Source organism: Equus asinus, chromosome X (assembly GCF_041296235.1).
Source record: "Equus asinus isolate D_3611 breed Donkey chromosome X, EquAss-T2T_v2, whole genome shotgun sequence".
Lineage (NCBI taxonomy): Eukaryota > Metazoa > Chordata > Mammalia > Perissodactyla > Equidae > Equus > Equus asinus.
Genome location: NC_091820.1, coordinates 111,972,409 through 111,995,548, shown reverse-complemented (window position 1 = coordinate 111,995,548; position 23,140 = coordinate 111,972,409). Strand labels below are relative to the sequence as shown.

The 23,140-nt window shown below is 38.9% G+C and overlaps 1 long non-coding RNA gene and 1 pseudogene across 2 annotated transcripts in view; one reads left to right on the top strand and one right to left on the bottom strand.

Annotated features, from left to right (window-relative positions):
- Window positions 1-23,140, bottom strand: part of LOC106824854 (uncharacterized) — a 219,234-nt gene that overhangs the window by 74,164 nt on the left and 121,930 nt on the right. The window lies entirely within an intron of this gene.
- On the top strand, window positions 12,345-13,630 carry LOC106829902 (E3 ubiquitin-protein ligase Hakai pseudogene; annotated as a pseudogene).

Below are 23,140 nucleotides of genomic sequence, written 5' to 3'. Positions count from 1 at the left end.
GCACAGCTCCAAGTTGCTCCTCTAAGCAAAGTGTGATGTCAAAATGACTTCTCTAGGGCTGGCTCCATGGCCAAGTGGTTAAGTTTGCACACTCCGCTGCGGCAGCCCAGGGTTTGGATCCTGGGCGCGGACATGGCACCGCTCATCAGGCCACTTTGAGGTGGCGTCCCACATCCCACAACTAGAAGGACCTGCAACTACGATATACAACTATGTAGGGGGTTTTTGAAAGATAAAGCAAAGCAGAAAAAAAAAGAAGAAGATTGGCAACAGTTGTTAGCTCAGGTGCCAATCTTTGGGGAAAAAAAATGACAAAAAAATGACTTCTCTAGCCCTACGACTCACTAGTGTCCCATGATTTGAACATTTTCTTCCTACAAACACTCCTTTACACCCCAATAAAGGAAAAATTTAAACTTCAGACCCTCAAAACAAGTCAAATGATGGGTCAGTCTATCTGAACAAACAAGAGGTGATTCATTGACTGATCTGTCCTCCCAAAGTGGCAGAACGGAAGAATTTATTGCTTGTCTGAAGCCTCCTTCAATCTGACCTGCAAAGCAAGCAGATTTAGAGTAACCTTAGCTTGGTACTGAGGATTTTTTGGCCCAACTCCAAAGCCACTTCCATTATTTGCATTTTACACACCACATACACACAGAGATAAGTGTCTTTGCCATATCAAGGTCATTCAATATCAAGACCATTAAATTAAATTCTCTCTTAAAAGAAGCCCCATTATCAAGACTAATAATGACTAAATACACCACTGAGTAGTGCCTCTGCTTTAGAAATGCTTATTCACTGCTCTGGAGCTCTTTAGCAAAAAGCTTGTTGTCAATAAAGAAAAGTTATTTACATCATCAGGTTAAAGCCCTTCCTCTCCACCCTCAACCCCACTCTCATTTACACACCTACCCACTGCCTCCATAAACTTAGGGCTACACAAGTTTTTGAAAAGAGACTTTAAGTCCTAGTGTTTGTTCTTCTGCAGCCATTAGCATTTAAACTTCAAAATGCTTGTCTCTCATTTTCCAGCAATCTCCCTGGGACAAAGCCAGCTCCCATTCCATAATTCCACAGGCTGTATCATTCTGCATGGCTTATAGCACTTTACGGAAAAGGGTGGAATTTAAACAGTTCCATCCAAGTACACATTATCAAACAGAGCAGGCAGCGTGGGCAGGCGATGTACAACCTTGGACATGACATCAGTATTTGAGGTGGAAACTTCTCCCACAAAATATGCAAAAGAAGGAGAAAGAAAACAAAGGATTAGATCCAATATCTAATAAAGCCAGGGCAGGTTAAATTCTCACTGCTGGTGTCACCCTGATAGTGCCAGATTTTGACAAAAAGATAAAAGTAATTCCCCTCAAACAAATTTTTGAAGTCCAGGAAGGAGACTTCTCCGTCTACCTGACACCAATACAAGTAGGATTAGATCATTCTCTTTCTATGACTTGATGCTCTTAATATTCTATGGCTATAGTCCAAACAGGTTGATCTCAACATATATTGCCTACAATGGAGAATACCAATATTGCATTCTACTGTTCAGGTTCTCAATGAGTTCAGGTGAAATGAGAGTAACAGGACAAAAAATGAAAACTGAATCTGAGTCAGCAACTCTCTGCTACCCTACTACTCATGTAATTTTAATCCTTCACTATTTTATTAAAGTCATAATTAGCCAGACAATACCCCACGAATAGCATTCATTCCTACCTCTGTGCTTTTATTCATTCTGGTTCATACGTCTTCTTTTCAAAAGTCCATCTTGCTCCTATATTTAATTTGTCTCACATTCTCCATGAAGTCTTCCTTTCCTGAACTTCTAGGTTCGGGGTTTCAAACTTTAGTATGTATCAAATTCCCTTGGAGAGCTTATTAAAACAAAGATTACTGTATATACATACCACATCTTCTTTATCCATTCATCCATTGAAGTGTACTTGGGTTGCTTCCAAGTCTTGGCTATTGTGAATAATGCTGCAATGAACATAGGGGTGCATATATCTTTTTGAATTAGTGTTTTCATGTTCTTTGGATAAATACCCAGTAGTGGGATAGCTGGATCATATGATATTTGCGTTTTTTAATTTTTTGAGAAATCTCCATACTGTTTCCATAGTGGCTGCACCAATTTACATTCCCACCAGCATGTACGAGGGTTCCTTTTTCTCCACACCCTCTCTAACACTTGTTATTTTTCATCTTTTTAATAATAGCCATTCTGACAGGCATCAGGTAATTTTGATTTGCATTTCCCTAATAATTAGTGATGCTGACCATCTTTTCATGTGCCTCCCAGCTCTCTGTTTACCTTCTTTGGAAAAATATCTGCTCTTGTTCTCTGTCCATTTTATGATTGGGTTGTTCATTTTTTTGTTTTTGAGTTATATGAGTTCTTTATATATTTGGGATATTAACTCCTTATCAGATATATGATTTGCAAATATTTTCTCCCAGTTGGTGGTTTTTCTTTTCATTTTGTTTTGTTGATGGTTTCCTTTGCCATTTTCAACAACATGGATGGATATGAAGGTGTTATGTTAAGCGAAGTAAGGCAGACGGAGAAAGACAATTATGATATATTCACTCATATGTGGAAGATAAACAAACATATAGATATGGAGAGCAGATTGGTGGTTACCAGAGGGGAAAGGGGTGGGGGAAGGGTGGAAGGGGTAAAGGGGCACATATACACAGTGACAAATGGAAACTAGACTTTTAGTGGTGAACATGATGCAGTTTATACAGAAGTCAAAATATAATACCGTACACCTGAAATTTATAAAATGTTATAAACCAATGTGACCTCAATAAAATAAAAATAAAGATTACTTGGCCCCACCCCAGAGTTTCTGAGTCAGTAAGCCTGGGGCGGGGCCTGAAAATTTGCATTTCTATCAAGTTCCCAGGTAATGCTGATGCTGCTGGTGGTTTATCTTCAGTATATTTAGCACTTGATTATATATTGTCATTTATTGTTCTTCAGTTGATTTATGAACATATCAAAGAAGACTTTATGCTGGAAAGAACAGAAAACCCAAGCAAACTGGCTTAAACAAAAAGAGGATGGATTTTCTCACTTAACTGTATCATCCAGATATCGGTTGATCCAGTAAGTTAATGATATCTTCAAGGACTCAATTTCTTTACATCTTCCTGCTCTGCCATCCTCAGTGTCAGCTTTATCCTAAAACTAGTTCCTTTCCTAGCAATACTATAGATGCCAGCCACAATCAAAACTATATATTTTCTTATTAATATCCAGAAGAACACACAGAACTTCTTACCAGCATTCCAAACAAGAAAAGTAAAATTCACTCCGATTAGGTAGCCTGAAGCATGTGGCCTGTGAAGGAGAGGGATGGATACCAGAAGAAAACTGAATATTGTTAGGAAGAAAATGGATTCTGGACAGGCATGCAGCAAATGTCTACTATACAACCCAGCAAGAGTATGAAATCAACTAGAGGGGTCAGCCCCATGGCCTAGTGGTTAAAGTTCCATGCATTCCACTTTGGTAGTCCAGGTTTGCTGGTTTGGATCCAGGGTACAGACCTACACCACTTGTAAGTGGCAATGATGTGGTGGCGACCCTCATACAAGATAGACAAAGGGTGGCACAGATGTTAGCTTAGGGCTAATCTTCCTCAAGCAAAAAAAGGAGGAAGATTGGCAGCAGATATTAGCTCAGGGCAAATCTTCCTGAACAAAAAGAAAAATAATCAACTAAGGCAGTGATGGCATCATCTACATCTCTTATACCACACAGGGAGCACTCAATAAACACTGAATGATTAATTGCTTTTTTAAAAAAATTTCTACCAATTTATTTAGATGTAGACTTACAATACAGACTAGATGATCACTTAATTAAATTTTGTTCTTGATCATCTAATTGTTTCAACTTCATGCAGAAAATGTTGGTAAGAGCTTTCTGTATTTTTCCTATATACATCAAAGTAAGCAAGCACCAGTTTAGATTTTATTCTCTGTTACAATGTAAAAAACTGTTCTTCTTGGTTTACCATGAGAATATCTAACTCACTTTAAAATAAATTTTTATCCAAAATATTCGTAAAAAACTAGTTCCAGGAGTGATGTCAGCATCATGGCAGAGTGAATTCTCCCGGCAATCTCTCCCCTCCACCATACAAAGAAAAAGAAATTCATACTCCAACAGAGGACATTCACACAATACAAAAGATGTCTGAGAGACCCACACAGCCACACGTTGGAGGGTGGAGACTCTGGAGCTCCCCTCAGAGGAGGTGGAATGAGGTAAGAGAAAACTTCACTCCCTGTCCAAAAGACTGTGATCCTGGACTGTATGCAGCCTCCAAGAGGGAAGGAAGGGGGTAGGGGATGCTCGTTCACAGGAACATCAAAGATCCCTGGCATCCCTCGCAGCCTATGGGAAAGCCCCTAACAAGGTGAAAGCTAACATGGGGGTGACCTCATCAAGTCAACACCCCAGGAGAGCAGATAGCGAGAGCAGAGCGAGTAAGTCTGCGAGAGCTCACAGGAGAAAGCACCCCTCTTCCCCACCTGCCCAGCTCCAGGTACAGCACCGGGGATCCTGGCAGAATGCAGAGGGCACAGAATACATGGCTCTTGACCCCCACCTAGTGGCGATAGGTGGTAACCTTGACCAAATAATACCAGGATGCAAAAGAACAAAGTCATGCCCTATAGCAGTATCAAAAATTATATTAAATCTCCAGCCTAGAGAGAAAAATGACAAGTACCCAGAAATCAGTGCAGAAGACACAGAAATATATAACCTAAATGACAAAGAATTAAAAATAGCTATCGCCAAAAAACTCAACAAGTTAAAAGAGAATGTACAGAAACAATTCAACAAGTTATAAAGAAGAATCAACCAGAAATATTGGAGACGAAAAACACAATCAACAAGACAAAACAAAATATGGATTCCTGAACTCTCGAGTGGACATCACAGAGGAGTGAATCAGCATAATTGAGGAGAGACATATTGAAATGCTCTAGATAGAGGAGGAGAGAGAACTAACACTAAAAAGAAATGAAGAAAGTCTCTGAGAAGTATCCAACTCAATTAGGAAATGCAAAATAAGAATTATAGGTATTCCTGATGGAGAAGAGAAGGAGAATGGAGCAGAAAATTTGTTCAAAGAAATAATAGCAGGGAAGTTCCAAAACCTAGGGAAAGAGATGGAAATCCATGTGGAAGAGGCTATCAGATCTCCTAAATATGTCAATGTAAAAAGACCTACTGTAAGGAATATAGTAGTTAAACTGGCAAAAGTGGATGACAAAGAAAACATACTAAGGGCAGCAAGGCAAAAGAAAATAGCCTACAAAGGAACCTTTATCAGGCTTTCAGCAGACTTCTCTGCAGAAACCTTACAGGCTAGGAGAGACTGGAATGACATATTCAAATTTTTGAAGGACAAAACTTTCAGCCAAGAACACTCTATTCAGAGAAAATATACTTCAAATATGATGGAGAAATAAAATATTTCCCAGGAAAACAAAAGCTAAGGGAGTTCATAGCCACAAGACCCCCCCACAAACACACATACACACAAGAAATCCTGAAGAAGCCCCTCATACCTGAAAAAAATGAGGGAGAAAGGGGTTAGAAAGCATGGAGTAAGGAGATAAATAGACAAAATCAGAAAATTGCAGCTATACATCAGAACAGGTTAGCAAATACTTAAGTATAACATTAAAGATAAAGGGAAGGAAAACATCAAAACCAAAGATATTCTTGTCATTTTAACCACAAACTCACAACACAAGATGGAATAAGATGTGAGAAAAAGAACTTAGGAGAGGAAGAGGAAAGGTACTGAATTGGTTTAGTCTAAGGAAAAAAATTATCTAAGTCTGTATGCTTGAATATTTCACAGCTTTAAATTTTTTAAAGAGGAATTATGTGAGCAAAAGGAACAATTAGGTCATACTAATATACAAAAAAAAGAGGAGGGGCGGCCCAGTGGTGCAGCAGTTTAAGTTTGCACGGTCTGCTTCAGCAGCCCGGGGTTCGCCGATTTGGATCCCGGGTGTGGACATGGCGCCGCTTGGCACACCATGCTGTGATAGGCGTCCCGCATATAAAGTAGAGGAAGATGGGCACGGATGTTAGCTCAGGGCCAGTCTTCCTCAGCAAAAAGAGGAGGATTGGCAGCAGATGTTAGCTCAGGGCTAATCTTCCTCAAAAAAAAGAAAAGGAAAGGGGAAAACCCACATTTTGCCACTAATAGTTCAAATATTAATGAACACTTAACTGTGTGTTTACTACATGTCAAATAATTACTGAGCTCTTTATATACATTAGCTCATGTATTCCTCACATCAATCATATAAGGCAGGTGTGGTAGACAGAACAGAATAATAATGCAATCTCCCCTCCAAATCAAACGATGTCCATATCTGAATCCTCAGAATCTGTGAATATGTTACTCTGCACAGCAAAAGGGCCATACGCAGATGTGATTAACGTTATAGGCCTTAAAATGGGGAGATTATTCTGGATTATCTGAGTGGGCCCAATCTAATCACATGAGCCCTTAAAAGTGGAGAACTTTTTCAAGCTTGAGTAAGAGAGAAGAGAGAGAGGGAGGGAGACATACAGATAGACACAGACAAAGTGATGTGACGGAAAAGAGGTAAGAAAGATTTGAAGGATGAGAGGGACCCAACCCACCATTGTTGGCTTTGAAGATGGAGGAAGGGGGCCATGAGCCAAGGAATGCAGATGACCTCTACAAGATGACATTGGTCCTCAGCTGACAGCCAACAAAGAAATGGGGATCTTAGGCCTATGACCACAAGGAAGTGAATTCTTTCAACAATCGGAATGAGCAAGTGAATCTCCCCTAGAACCTCCAGAAAGGAATGTAGCCCTGCTGAAAACTTGATTTTAGTCCACTGAAAGCTTTGTTAGACTTCTGACCTACAGAACCATAAAATGATAAATTTGTGTTGCTTTAAGGAACTAAGTTTGTAGTAATTTGTTATGACAGCAATAGAAAACTATCACAGTAGGCAAACAATAACAATTTATAATAATAATTATTAATACCACCACCATTTATAGACCAAAAAGAAAATAACTCTCAGAAAGATTAAGTAATATGACTAAGGTCACACAGGTAATAAGTAGGAAAGCAGTAATTTCGAAAGAAGTTTCCTGACAGCAGAAGCCATGCTTTTTATCACAATGCTATACTGCTCACCCCAAGAAACGGCAAGATCTCAAAGAAGTTAGTTTTAAAATTAAAAGAAACAAAAATTATGTTAACACTCTGCCTCATCTCACAGAGTACTGACAGTGATGACAATAAATTTAGGCAAACAGCTTTTCTAGTATTTGAAAATACCTGACCTCAAAAGCAGGGTTGACTTTTAGAACAACTGTGACATGAGCAAATGTATATTTGTAAATCTCCTTCTTTGACCTCACAACTCCTTCATCCTTCTCTCCAATATCCCACCGACCTAAAATATCTTATCTCGTTCATTACGTTCTTTGTATCCAGCATTTCTGTTTTGGTTTTGTTTTTTTAGAGTTTCAACCTCTTTTGTGAAGAATTCCTTCTGCTCATTAATTTTATTCATGAGTTCACTGAAGTGTCTTTGTGAGTTTTCTTGTAACTCATTGAGTTTCTTTATGATAACTACTTTGAATTCTCTGTCATTTAGACTGTGAGTTTCTGTGACTTCAGGATTAGTTTCTGCCTTCTCATTTCCCTTCTGATCTGGAGTGTTAATATATTTCTTTATGGTGTTTGATGAAGTGGACTTTTGCCAGCACATAGTGGTAGTATCTGGTCACAGATTCCACCTGCCACCACTGGCCGGGGCCGGGGGGGAAGCTGTGATTTCTGAACTTGCTGCATCCGCTGGAAGTTATGCCCATCTGCTGGAAGTTGTGCTGATAGGGCTTATCTGCATTTGCCTGCTGGCTGCTGCTGCTTGGCAGGTCCCACACACAAGTGCATGTGCTCTGATGCTGATCCACTACCCTGGTCGACAGGCCAAGCTGGTGCACCAGGTGGAAGGGGAGAGGATGGGTACTTTCACATGTGTGAGCCCACTCTACACTCACTGGCAGCCAGCCTGGGCTGCTTGGCCTGGTGGGAGTGCCCACATGGTGGCTGAGCTGCCTCGGTGTGGAGTGTTCCCACAGGCTGGGATGGAACTCCAAAAGCAAAGGCATTCCCATGGAGGCCTGCCTGTTCCCCCATCTCTTAGAATCATGTGCCAGAATCGTGAGGTCCTGAGCCCTAGATCACTGCCACTGGGGAGGGGGAGGAGATCCACTCACCTCTTTCCACTGCTTCCCAGGGATCTAGTACCTCCACCTTCAGACATGTGGCTGCATGGATCTCTCAGACGTCATATTGTGCTGTGTGGGTGTTCTCTGTTGGTTAATGAATGTCCTTTTGGTTGTATCTTAGGGGGGAGAGACTAAGGGAACAGCTCACTCCACCATGATGCTGATGTCACTCTCCTAAAATATCTTGACAAAGTAAATGGCCAAGAACAGCCAAGATGATCCTGAAAAATAAGTTGGGGGTACTTGCTCCCCTCTCCAAAATCTTAAAACTTTATAAAGCCACAATAATTAAGATGAGATAGGAAAACAGATAAATGGAATGAAATAGAGAATGCAGAAACAGACTTATGCATATATGAAAACTTGATATATGACAGAGTTAGCCATTGAAGATCAGAAGAGAAAGCATGGGCTATTTAATAAATGGTTCTGGGATAATTGACTATCTATTTATATGGAGGAAAAAAAGTAAAATTGGATCCCTACATTACATCATACAAAATCAGTTGCAGATCAGTTAAAGAAGACCCCGTTTGAAAGGCCAAATTTAAAAAAAAACAAAATTGTAAGGGAAAATATCCTTTACAATCTTAAGTTAGGAAAAAAATTTTAAGCATACCAGAAAAGCACTAATCATAAAGAAAAAGATCGATAAGTCTGATATATCAAAATTGAGAACTTCTGTTTATCACAAGACACCATAAAGAAATTAAAAGGCAACTTACAAACTCAGAGAAGACAACTGCACATCATATAACTGGCAAAGAATTAGTACCAGGGATATATAAAGAACTCCTACAGATCAATATGGAAAAATATGAATTGTTCAACAGAAAAATGGTCTAACGATATGAACAGCTTTTGACAAAAGAGAAATTAAAAATGGCCTATAAAACATAAAAATCTGCTCAACCTCACTTTGTAATCAGAGAAACACAAAATAAAAATATGATATGAATTTTACCACCACTAAATTTGTAACAAATTTAAGAGTCTGTTATTAAGAAGTGTTGGTGAAGATGAGCAGCAGCAAAAACTTTTGTACTCTGCTCATAAATTGGCATGAACACTTTTAAAAAGTTAAATATGCTCATTGCATCCTAAACTTCCCGTACTTCCACCCCTATACACATACCCTAGAGAAATTCTTGAACATGTACAAGAGACATGTACAAGAATGTTTCGTAGCAGCACTCATAATTGCAAAACCTGAGAAAAAACTAAATATTCATTAATAAGAGAATATTTAAATTATAGTATATTCATACAACAGAATACAGTACTGAAAATGAAAAAAAACATGCATTAACATGAAAGAATCTCAGAAATATAATGTTAGGGGAATAAAGAAAGTCACAGTATTATTCCATCCCTACAAAGTGAAAAACATGCAAAAGTAAACAATATTTCATATAAAGACATGTACGTATGTGATTTTAAAAACTGAAAACAGCAAGAGGATGATGAAGACAATTCAGTATAGTCCTTCCCTCTCATGAGGGTGATAATGAATGACGGGTGCGGCAGAGCTTTCAAACGAACTGATAATGCTCTATTTATTAAGCTAAGTGGTAGATATATGGGTACTCATCTATTATTCTTTTGGATATATGACACAGTTCGTTATAAACATTTTATACACCAGCTTAGAAAATATATACTGAGAAGTAGTATTCAAACTGTGTTCCACTGAGCTGCCTAAAAGACAACTGTAAGAGGGAGTGGAAGGGGTGCCAAAGCTGTGCAAGTGTTAAGAAGACAAGATTCTGGGTTCCCCGACTCCGACTTCACTCAGGGCAGCTGCACTCTTCTGAATATAGAGGTTTGAAAACCACTTCATTTCAAGCAGGATTATTTTGCAGAAAGAATGGTGCACCGAGCCACAAGGTTCCACTGTACAGTTATGTATTTGTTTGCATGGTATTAGCTATTCGGCAGAAAGTCAAAGAAATCAAAGGTTTAATATCAGTAGTCATTGTCCACACATGAAAAATTCAAAACAATGACAAAACAGTTGTGAAATGATATTACACGTCAGGATGAGAAAACTGGTACCTACTTATATGCAACTTTTCAGGAACTCATCAATAACGAAATAGATAAAGAGAAGTAACTTTTCTCTAAGCTTCTGCCCTTGGTTTCTTCTTTCAGCCAGCTATAAGCTTCATAATCACTTCCAAGATCAAAAAGAGGTCTGTCTTTTATTCTTCTTAACCCTACTTCTGCTGCTCACTCACTCTCTTGATCACTCTCTCTGATAAAATGTCCCATGTGGCTATATAATTTTTCTTTTATAAAGTGTGCCAGTAAACGTGAAAATTTATCAACTCCCTATTATTTCAGCATCACTCCAAATCCCCAGCATCAGTCATGGAATGTTATTGCAAAAATATTCTGACCTAGCTGTATGCTTCAGCAATTCCAGTATCTAAATGGAGAACACCAAACAAAAAATTTTTATGGCTTTTAATTTATTTTTCTTTTCTCTGTAGCCTTTTCAACCTAGTGCAACATCCCTGCTGACTTTGTCTTTTGTTTGGCAAAGGTCAGCTTTGACTGTGCCTTGGTGTTTCAGCAGAAATGGATAATCTGCTTAATGAGAGCAATTTCCTGCTCTGACCTACCCTTTAATTATTTTTTAATCATATATTTGGCATATTTGGTCATGGTAGTTCATCACTTCCTTTGCAAAGTTGCTTTGTAAATGAGAATGAGAGCACTTATTCTGGACAGTATGGAATGAAGCTATCACGGGCAGGGTGTGCCTCATTTTACAGTAGACGTAAGTCCCCAAAAGATGAGCACAAATGGCATTTCTGTAAATCCAGCCTTATCTTTCCATAAACGAATATCATTTCTAATATGCTTCAAATTCATCTTTGAGTGATCATCAGTGATTATTTGCCCTTTTTTATTTTACTTAGGTCTCTCCTCCAAGTTATCAATGCTCTATAAAAACATCAAACATACAAAAGAATGTAATAAAAAAGCAAAATGAGAACTTTGGGGATATGGCAAGGCATTTTATAATGTTACTTACCATCTCCCTAATTTGGGGCGGCTTTTAACCTTGAACTTTCATTCACAGATAAATACTCATATATAAATACCATTATAAAGGATTCTGTATAAAAAAGAATTTTCAAGTCCTACTGGATGCCTTGTACTCAGTAGAGGAGCTACTCTATGCAGTACATCACAAACTAGCGTACCAACACTGAGGGGAGATATAGCAGCATGCTATAGGATTTGGAACATGTCTTGGCACAGCTTCCTGAGATTTCACTATTATTCAAAGACTTTAGGGGCAGGGAGAGATTCAACTAATTTAATTAAGTAATTAAAAGCAATATTTTTTGTTAAAACAGGCATTCATTCTGAAACAGGAAGCTATATTCATATAATTTTAAGGTAAAGTACACTATTCAAAGAAATATCTTGCTTTCAGAGGTACTTAGAATTTTGTCCCCTCACCTTTACACTTACAGTAAAGTTTACTCTTCTCTACCATTAGGGGTACTTTGGCAGTAAAGTTTGATAAGCTAGATCCACAGCATCACTGACAAGACGCTATTCAGTCTCTATTTGAACATTTCATATGAGGGGTACACTTTCACCTCAAAAAAGCAAAGCACTGCATTGTTCAAGAAAATCTTTAAGGGCAGGCAAGCCACCTTACCTGTCCAGAGCTTATCCCTTTAGGCACTACTGCACCTGTGTGCTCTCTCCCCCTCCCCCATTCCGGATTAATCTCTTTTTCCAATTAAAGGCTACTTTTTCTTGAGGCTTAAAGTAGCCTAAGCAATCTCAGCACTTATATTTCACATACTGGCTTTTTCTCCTTCTGCTTCTCTCCCTCACTGGAATTGCGGTAGGTGGGAAGAGGTCAAAGTTGGGTCAACCCGGTTGTACTTCCACCTCCTGGGCTCAAGAGGGTAAGGCGCATGCGCTCCCTAGGTCAGTGAGGTTGACTTCCGCTCCCATTGTGCCCTGCGCCAGCAGAATCATGGAGTACGCTGAAGGATTCGATTCTAGTGAGGGGGAAGAGTGGTTCGACCCTAGTAGGAGTGGATTGCTTAGAAATGAGCAAAGATCTTTTGGCAATCTTTTTTGGGACTTTCAGGTAAACATTGTAGGTGAAAAGGATGACACCACAATTCATTTCTGTGACGAATGCAAATTACCAATTAGAATCTACGGGCGGATGATTCCATGCAAGCACGCTTTTTGCTATGCCTGTGCTGTTTCCCGTGGAAGACAAGGTATGTGCTCGGCCTGTGGTAATTCTGTGGCGCGAATTGAGAAGCATAAACAAGGTTCCCTCTTCATGTGTAGCGCTGTTCAAGGATGCAAGAGAACCTATTTGTCTCAAAGAGACTTAGAGGCTCATATCAACCTCCGCCATACGAGAGCTGAAAACCCTGTTGCTCGTACTTAATTTGAAAATGTTCATTCTGCGTAGCGTCCGACCGCCAACTGAAATCTCTGACCATTTTATAATGCCGCCAGACAAGCATCGTATGAACCAATGGAGTATATTATGATACCACCACCTCCTTTGCAACATAGGCTGCATGAGCCGTATAATCAGCCACAGGAAGATATTCGTGCTCCTCCAGCAGAATTAATTGTCCGTGGCTTCACGTCTGCCTCCTTCAGTGAGTCAGGAAATTTTTGTATTTAAATAAGAAAACATAGCAATTTAATAACTGTCACTACTCGGAATGACTCATTCAGGTGCTTGAGAACCACTGCCTCCTGCCTCTACATCTGGTTACCATCATCTTGAAAATCCGGGTCAACCAGTAGTATTGAACTCTCGTCATATTATGCCTCCACAGCAACATTCTGTACCACACTACCTCCTCCACTACCAATAAGCCATCAAATGCCTTGTCCTTCCTAGGCCGCAGCTATTTCTCACTTGATTCATAGCCAAGCTTCAGGTTCACTAGTGACTTCTACTGCACTGCCCTCGCCATAGACATTATTGCTCAGACGCCACCTTAGATGAAATATCTTCCTCCAGGACCTGCCCCACCTCAACAGGGTAGCCCACCTATGGGCACACACCCTTATCACCATTATAATTTTCACTCTTTGCCCCAGTTTACTGAAGATCAAGGAACTCTGAGCGTTCCATTTATATAACCGGGTGAAGTGAGTTATGGTATGTGACCTGCACCCAAAGGGCCATCCCTTCCTCCATGAATCTAGGGTCTGCCTTCTCAAATTCCACTTCTTGGACTCCATCATCCAGATCAGACAAGATATAAATCATATTACCAATGATAATTGTATTTTGAACCGAAGATATGATGAGGAAAAAAAAGTAAGTATCATCAATCTTCTAATTAAGCTTTGACTGTTTGGGGAAGGAAAAGCAACTCTTACAGAAGTGGCTATAAAACACCTAAAGTCTTGTCTCTTAAAATGGTTTTAAACCTTGATCTTAGGAAGGATTTCAAGTACTTTAGTGTAATGTAGATAAGTGGCTCAGTTGAGCATAGCTATACTATAACAACTTTGTTCCTCTAGTGGTAAATTGACTCAGAAGTGACTGTTTGCAATATTATTTCCTGAAAAAAAAATGTGTCCCAGTTTCAAAAATGGTGTGTTTGTTAAATGCAATGTTTAGGGATTTTGTGATATATTTTGTTAACCTGGGTAAAAGGAGTAAATTTCAATACGGTTGTAAAAAATAGTAAGGCATTTGTACACAAACCTATTTCCCTCTAACTTCTAATGTTCTTGTTTCTAGGCCCAAATTGCTTTTTCTTTACCATAGCTGAGGCTCTGTGACCCAAATGATCTGCAGGCTGAGCCCTGCCGTAGGTTCTAGAAGCTACACAAAACAAGTATTTAAGCAGCTGGAGCCTAAATCTGTCAAACCCAGCATCAAATCCCCCTTGCTACTCCAATCCTGACCTTATATTCCAGTTATAATGGGGCGCTGCCCCTTTGCTATGCTAAAAGATAAACTGAGGCATATTAAAAATTTTAAGAGTTTATTTGAGCAAAAATTAATTTGAATCAGGCAACATCAAATCTAACAGATAGAAAGGAACTCTGGGGACCTGTATGGAATGCAAGAAGTTCATAGACAGAAGGGAGCAGGAACAAGGGAAATTATACTAGGCAAAAAAACAGATTGTTATTGCAAGGTTACTTTCCTTTAGGGGATGGCAGAGGTCTGTCAGGTGGTTTACCTAACTACTGCTGATCAGATGATTCCTGATCGACTGGCTTAAGATTCCATTTCTGGGAAAAGCAAAACTGTAATTAAGTCTCGGTTTAGTGACATGGGGCTTAGCATAAGTGACTCCATTTTGTTGTCTTATTTTTAACACCTGAGAGCCAGTGTTCACCGCATACTCTAGATCCAGTTACTAAGGCCTGTTATTCCTATCAGGTAATTTATTAGGTAGTATAGGCCTTCTAGGACTGTGACTTTGACTTTTCTTTGCCCATGTAAGGGTAAATAAAAATCTAAAAAAATTAATTTAAAATTTTCCCTAGTGCAAAAACGTAAAGAACTTTCCTCCTGTCTTTTCTTTTAACATTTCCTTCAGAAAACTTGAGATTATAAATGCCAGCTCTGCCTTTTTGAAATGTATATAAATCTTTTTCAAAGCTAAATAAGCCTCTTTCAGTTTTGTATCCCAGGAATGTCATTGCTGGGGACCAAGGAGCCATCTCTTTGAAAAGTGAACACCAAGAAAGGTGGTGCCGTGTCTCCCTCTCTATGGGAATTTAGCTCCAAGATGTAACTTCTAGTTTGTAAAAAAAAGAAAAAAGATGAGAAATTTTATTTTTCCTATGGATAGATACAATTAATGTGTATGTAATGGATTAACATATATAAAAAACGTATATACATGTTTATATACATTAACATGCATATAAAAGGGTAAGCGTTCTTTTTTGTCTGTGCAGTCTCTTTAGTGGATTGATTACCTGTGATGCATATTGCAGTCTGGTTTAATGCTTATTCAATAATTAAACTGTTTCATTCTTTTCTATATTTTATGGAGAGGTTTTATTGGGTTGGCAGGAAATTTTATGTTTAATTATATTTCCCCCGTCATTTATCAGGATAGTATCCATCTGGCAATTCCTCAATTGAGTGGATCAGCCGAAGGTCTTGTGGCCACACAACAGTGAGGTGAAAGATCCTGAATTACAAGAAGTCTCCATTCTAGCTCTCCACTCTTTTGAACACTAGCCAGATGAATTATCCTCTGCAAATTCAAGATTTTATTATTGAGTAAGCATAGCTGATACCAGTTCTAAAATCCTGTCACGATCACCATTAGCTTTGATGGTGGAAAAATATGGGAAGCTAGAAATGTTGCCTGCAGGTCTCTCTCTTAAATTGCTAATATCGCTCCGTCACATTTGGAATGGGTATACATGTGAGGATCCAGTCTTACAGTGGCCTGAGGACTGTTTCTTTGATTTGGACAAATTAAGGTATTTATGGGGGTTCTTAGAAGTGCCTCATTCCAAGCATATGAATTACTGGTACAGTAGTCCCCGCTTATTCATGGGGGATATGTTCCTAGACCCCCAGTGGATACCTGAAACTGTGGATAGTACCGAACCTATACTATATTTTTTTCTATACATGTGTGTTTGAGGTGCAACAGCTAAACTAGCAATTTAATGGATAGGAGATTTGTTCTTACCGTAGATCTTAGCAACCTCAGCATATGATTTTTTCTTTCCTTATTAAGTTGAGAACTTATACCTCTTCACTTAAAGGAAGCACTTTACAGCTTCTCTTTGGCCTATCTGAATTGCCAGCATCACTACTCTTGTACTTTGGGGCCATTATTAGGTAAAATAAGGGTTACTTTAACACAAGCACTATGAGACCACGATACCGCATCAGTCAATCTGATAACCCAGATGACTATACTAAGTGACTATCGGGCAGGTAGTGTATACAGCGTTGATATGCTGGACAAAGGGATAATTCACATCCTGGGTGGGACGGAGCTGGGCAGCATGAGATTTTATCATGCTACTCATAATGGCATGCAATTTAAAACTTATGAATTATTTCTGAAATATTCCATTTAATATTGTTGGACCACGGTTGACTGCAGGTAACTGAAACTGCGGATAAGGGGGGAATACTGTATTTATGGGATGACTGTCATTCTAAGGAGAAAGTAAAAAAATGATTTGATAACCAGAAGGAAAGATTGAGAAAAGTGAAAGAGGAAATGCAAGAATTAAAGCCATTTTCTCTTTCACGGAATCGCTCTCTTTTCTCTGTTGCCCCAGCGCTGAGTCTCTTTATCTTTCCCTACATCAAATCAACTCCTGGGAAGAAGGCAATGATCTTTCAGATGAGTGGTTCCCTCCATTAGTAGATTTCCCTGCAAGGAGAGACAAGGGTACAACTTCTCTAGCTGGTAATATATTATCTGCCCTGTTTGAGGGAATATGTTTGTATGCCTCATGTCCTAGCCTGAGTCCACCTAATGTCTCAGCCCTGGAATTCACCTCCAAGAGTCCTTTATCAAACACATACCATGCAGCTAGGAAAGCAGATATGATAAAGAGATGTGATGAGGGAATAATCCAAAGAGAATTTAGATAAAAGACTGTGTCCCTGTATGAAGGCAACAGGATAGAGTAGCTGCACTGGCCACGTGGGAAAAGACAAACGAAAAAGGTGTTAGGCCTGATAAATATCAACATGGAAAAAGAAACCAAAGTGCTATATTATTCTACAGTTTTCTTGCCTCAAAATAAGGTAAACCAGCCTTTTCTATTCATATCACCTATGAAGCTGATGCCATCAAGAAGCTACCCAGACCTCCGAGGTAATCCATGTGCCTTTCTCAACAGTTAATATTAGTCATCTAAAGACTTCTTTTCTGGTGCCCAGCATGTTTTCAGTTTGCAGCCCCATGTATGGGGATGTGCACTGGCTGCTACAGGATATTCTACAGCCAGCAGACTTCGCTCAGGCTGTGGAGCAAACATGTTGAGGACTAAAAGGTAACCCACCACAATGAGTATCATGGGCAAGGGAAGCTGACTATAGGCCACCCCCTACAACTGTGGAAACACTAAGGGCTTTAGAAACCCATCAAGAGGGGCTGCTGATGGCCATACTTAAAGCCTTTCTGCTAATGGTGAGCTGGGAGACAGACACTACCACGATTACCTGGAAATAGGTGTCCCCAATTGATTTTCATCAGAGATTTGTTGCTTTCTCAAAATTCACTGGCATGGATACAGGGGCAGATCAAAATTACCCTCTAGTCCTGTTCACCTTTGTCTTGGCTCTCTTGCCAACTTTCCAAACTCAAAGTAGAAAAATGTAATAGGATGGCAAGGACAGACTATTACTCGTATCTTAGCAGCAGCTACTCAGTTTTGGGGTAATCTGGAGAAGGACAAAGAAGAAGAGAAAAAATTTTAAAAACTGCACTGTTAGCTGCTTGGTTAGATGATTTACTCAAGGGCATAACCCTACTCTGGTCAATCTATGATGGGAACAAAGGAAGAAGGGGAAATTATATATCATTATTGCAAAAAGCCAGGATATTGGAAGACATTGTAGGAAGAGACTTTAGAGGATGCAAAAATTTTAACAAGGTAATCAAGGAAGCCCAGAAAGACAGAACCCTCAGCTAGGAAATAATTGGCAAGTGGCTCAAATTTGACAGACTGGAGGAATCTCAGAGATGGGAACTGGAGAACCTGTGCTTTAATAACTTCCCCTCAGGCTAACCTGTCCTTGCCTTTTCTGGTAGATACTGGTGCTACTTATTCTGCAATTAACTTGGAAATTTCTCACTTTGCATCTGGTGATAGATCAATACAGGTTGTTGGTATTTCATGTCAGCCTTCTAATTGTTCCTTTTCCTCAGTGGTTCCCATACAAATTGTTCCTTAAGTGCTTTCTTACTTTCTCCTGATTCTCCTGTAAACCTACTGGGGAGAGACCTGATGTGCAAATTAAAGCCTGCCATACTCTCAACTCCAGAGGCACTGTTTGCTGAGCTCCCTTGGAAAAAGTCACCTCATTTGGTTGCTATGTGCCAGGGCTCAAACAAAGTGATGCATTGCTTGGGGCCACTTTTGGGGAAGAATGATACCGGTTTAATTTGAGATAGAGGACCAGTAAAAATAGTTTAGCAAAAGAATAAACTATGACCATGTGTAAAACAATATCCTTTGTTTAGAGCTCAATTAGAAGGAATAAAACTAGTTATAAAATATTAAGGGAGGGGCTGGCCCAGTGGCTCAGTGGTTAAGTTCACACATTCCACTTCAGCAGCCCGGGTTTCACCGGTTCGGATCCCGAGTGCGGACATGGCACCGCTGAGCAAGTCATGCTGTGGCAGGCATCCCACATATAAAGTAGAGGAAGATGGGCATGGATGTTAGCTCAGGGCCAGTCTTCCTCAGCAAAAAGAGGAGGATTGGCAGCAGATGTTAGCTCAGGGCTAATCTTCCTCAAAAAGAAAAGAAAAGGGAAAAAAGTAAGTATAATTTTAAAAGTGTAGTCATCCTGTAATACTCCCATACTTCTAGTAAAGAAGGAAAATAAATTTGATACAGATGGTTGACTACTATATAGATTTGTACGATATCTTCAAGAAATAAATAAATTTTTTGTTCCATTTATCTATGTAGTTTCTAACCCTGCAACTATTCTGACTTCAATACCATCATCTGCAAAGTTTGTTACTGTAGTTGATGTATAGTCTACTTTTTTTCTTTCTCTCTAGTGAATGAGTCTATATTTTTATTTGCTTTTACTTATGAAGGAATCATAAGTAAGTCTTATGAAGTTAGAGGATTCCAAAAGGGTTTTGGAATCCTACTATTTTCTCAGGTCACTTATAGGAAAACAGAAATTTGTCCCACCAGAAGGATCTATAATTATTCAACATATAGATGATTTTCTGGTAGTTTCAGAAAAGAAGGTAAAGCAAAACTGATACTTTGGCTTCACAGGGGCTTAAGGCCTCACTAGAGAAATTGCAGTATTGCCAAACTGAAGAAAATATTTGAGGTATCTGTTTTCAGCTAAAGGCCACAAAGTATTATAATATAGGAATCAGCCAATTATGCAGATGAAACGACCTACTATGGAAAAAACACTACGTAGACAATTTTTAGGATTAGTAGGATAATGTAGACAGTGAATTCCAGCTTTTGCAGAGCAGGCAGAACCTCTGACAATGCAACTGCATAATTCTCCAGATCCTCTGGGGTTTGGTCCCTAGAATCTCAAGAGGCTTTTAAACAACTGAAATTGGCTATAGTCTCTCCCCAGCTTCGGGGATTACAAGTTTTGCAAAACTTTTCCATTTGTTTTATCCTGAAAATAAAGATGCTGCTAGTATAATTTTAACTCTAAAGTTGGGATTAGACTATAGACCAATTTGAATGCCACGGCACTGGGAATCTTGAATGTTTCTGAGCTGTGGTGGCAGCCACCACACTTATTGAAAAGGCTCAAGCCCTTACATTGGGTCATTTGATTTGAGTATCCCATGTGTTGTGATAGTTATCTTACAACTGCATAAGACCCAACATTTGTTGGTGCACTGTCAGACTGGCTATGAACAAGCATTATTATCCAATCCTAATATTGTGCTTGGATGATGCAATTTCCTAAACCTGCTGTTCTCTTACCAGATCCTAATCAAATAGATGATCATGATTGTACAATGATAATAAAAGAAAACACTAGGCCCCAGTCTGATTTATTTGATAATCCTTTTCAAAATGCAGAGTTCATTATGTTTACTGATGGGTCATATACTTGGGACAAAAGTGGTCAACTTAAGGCTTTCTATGCTGTGGTGACTTATCATGAAATCTTAGAATCTTAGTTTCATCTATAATAAATTTGGCACAAGCAAATAAGTTACTGGCAGTTAGCAGAACCAGAATTCTTGATTCTGAACTTAAAAGTAAATATATATACTGATGGTAAATGTCTGTGTGGTGTCTGTCATGCAACAGGGCAAATTTAGAAAAAGAGGGGATTCTTGACTTCTATGTGAACTAAAATATTCATGGAGAATTGAAAGCTGATTTGTTAGAATCTTTCCAACTGCCTACTCAGATTATCAGTAATCCATTCTAGAGCTCACATAGGGTGAAATGATGAAATTTCTAAAGGCAACAATTTTGCCAAAAGTGCTACAAAAATCGCTGTTAAAACATAAGACTCCAAACTTAGAAGTCCCACTTTTAATACTCGAAACCTTTGTCCATTTTCAAAAATATGCTTCACAAAGGGAAATGAACAAATGGATTGAAAATGGGGCTAAAAGAAATTTGACTGGACTATAGGAATTACCTAACAAAATAATTCCTATGCCACAGTCTTTATTTGCTGTTTTGGTTTATGGTTAAGTTGTCAAAAAAATCACCTAAGTAAAAGAGGCATTTTTAAAGGCACTCGACTCATCCTATGCCTATTAAAAAATATGAAATTATTCAAAACATATTAAATAGATTTGTAATTTGTAAGCAGAATTCTTTACAGACCACTCCCAAGGTAGGTGCAGAAAGTTTTTCCCTACCAACTTTACCAGGAAACTAATGGCAGTTAGATTTCATAGAATTAAAACCAATGGAAGGTAGAGATTTTGTCTAGTTGTGGTGGGTATGATGTCTGAATGGCCTAAAGTCTTTCCGTTTCAAAAGCAGACGCTTAGGCAGTGGTAAAGGCTCTCTTAAGACACATAATTCCCACTTTGGGGACCTCAGAGCTTATTGAATCAGACAGGAAATCATTTTATGTCCACTGTTGTCCAGGAATTATGCAAATGTTTGCAGATTCCTAAAAAGCTATCATAATCCAAGCAGAATGGCCGACTCAAAGTCTAACAAACTCATTGGCTAAGATTCAACAATCTACTGGGTTAAAATGGCCTAGAGACTTACCACTAGCTTTGTTAAAAATTAGAGTGACTCTTGCAAGTATTATCTCTCTCTTTGAATTTATGCTTGGCAGGACTGTGAATTTGGGCCTCAAATCACTTCCCCTGCCTGATTTAACTGAATCCTCTCATAGTCATGTTCAGTACTTAAAATGGCTTTTCTCTTTCCTAGAAACCCTGAAACATAAAGTCAGAAGGGCCTGGAGGGACCTACTGAAAGAAGTCTGCCACCCCTATCAAACTGGGCAATTTAGTTTATATAAAAGTGTTCTAGAGGAAAGACAGGCTGTCGTCACGCAGAGGGACCACTTCAAGTGCTGCTGATCACCCATATGGCTATTAAAGTGAAAGAAAACCCAGATGGATTCACGCTTCCCAAGTGAAGCCAGCTCTTCAGGAGGACTGGACCGTGGTTCCCACAAAGGACCTGAAACTTAAATTTTCTAGAATAACTGGTATTGGCACTAGACTCAATTGAAAGGAGGCATTCTAACGAACTTATTACTATTCTCAGAAAAAGCCTTGTTGTCTTATTCACAGTAGTAGTTATTTTAGTTACTATAAGAATCAATTTTACTAGGAAACAAACATGTTATTTGTTACACGAGTCTTTCTTTCTGTATTCCCTACAGTCACACATTTCTGATCAGCTCTAAATTGTACTTCCAGTATAGATACAGCCTGGACTTATAAATCCAACAATCTCATTATTGGCACAATATAAATAGGACCATATGCATTACTAACTTTTTATAATATCAAAGTAAAGGTAACTAATCTGCATCCGGATACTCAAGCCCCAAGTTTGACACAAAAAATGTTTTGTTAACTACAGTCATCCCTTGGTATCTGCAGGGGATTGGTTCCAGGCACCCCCGTGGATACTAAAATCTGAAGATGCTCAAGTCCCTTATATAAAATGGCATAGTATTTGCATATAACCTACACACATCCTCCTGTATACTTTAAATCATCTCTAGATTACTTATAATACCTAATACAATGTAAATACTATGTAAATAGTTATTATTCTGTATTGTTTAGGAAATAATGACAAGAAAAAAAGTCTGTACATGTTTGGCACAGACGCAACCACCACAGGCCTTTCCATCCACAGTTGGTTGAATCCGCAGATGCAGAACCAGTGGATACAGAACCCACAGATTCAGAACCCGCGGATATGGAGGGCTGACTATAGTTTTATTAAAAGGGTGGTATAGAAAAGCATCTGATTAATAGGAAAAACAGAGATCTGGCATTTGTGGATAGAGACTACAGAAGACAGGTCTAATGTCACTGTTAATCACTTTGGGATACAAGTTTTTTCCAGTCTTAGTATGGATAGATAAAAATGCCTGTTATATTATTATAATAGTTAATTAAATATCCATGGATAACTACTGATTTGAAGGAAAGTGAAAAATGGCTCATAGGTTAGGTTTGTCCTCAGGACTTAAAACAATTGGAGCCATGTATATTAAACACTGGAAGTTGAAGGGGAACAGAATTTGCCACCCTCAAAATATGGCTCTTTGGCATAAGAATTATCTTGAGCCGCTTATTTTCAAGAAAACAGCAGACATAGGAAAAGCTCTGAAAACCAGTAGAAGTTACCCTTTTGTAAGAGATATTTACACATATAAGGGAAATCTCCATTTGTAAGGGTGTCTCCCTCTCTGTACTAGGAAGAGGAAATGATTAAATCTCTAGACACTCTTATCAGTGGAGAAGGTGGTAACAAATCTGCATAACAACCTTACCCTTGTTTGCTGTGCTTTTCTTGATAGCCTCCCATAATTGGCCTCCCTAATAGCTTCTTTTGCCTTTATCTGGAGATAGTATTTAAGGTGGTGGGTTGGGCCACTGCAGAGAG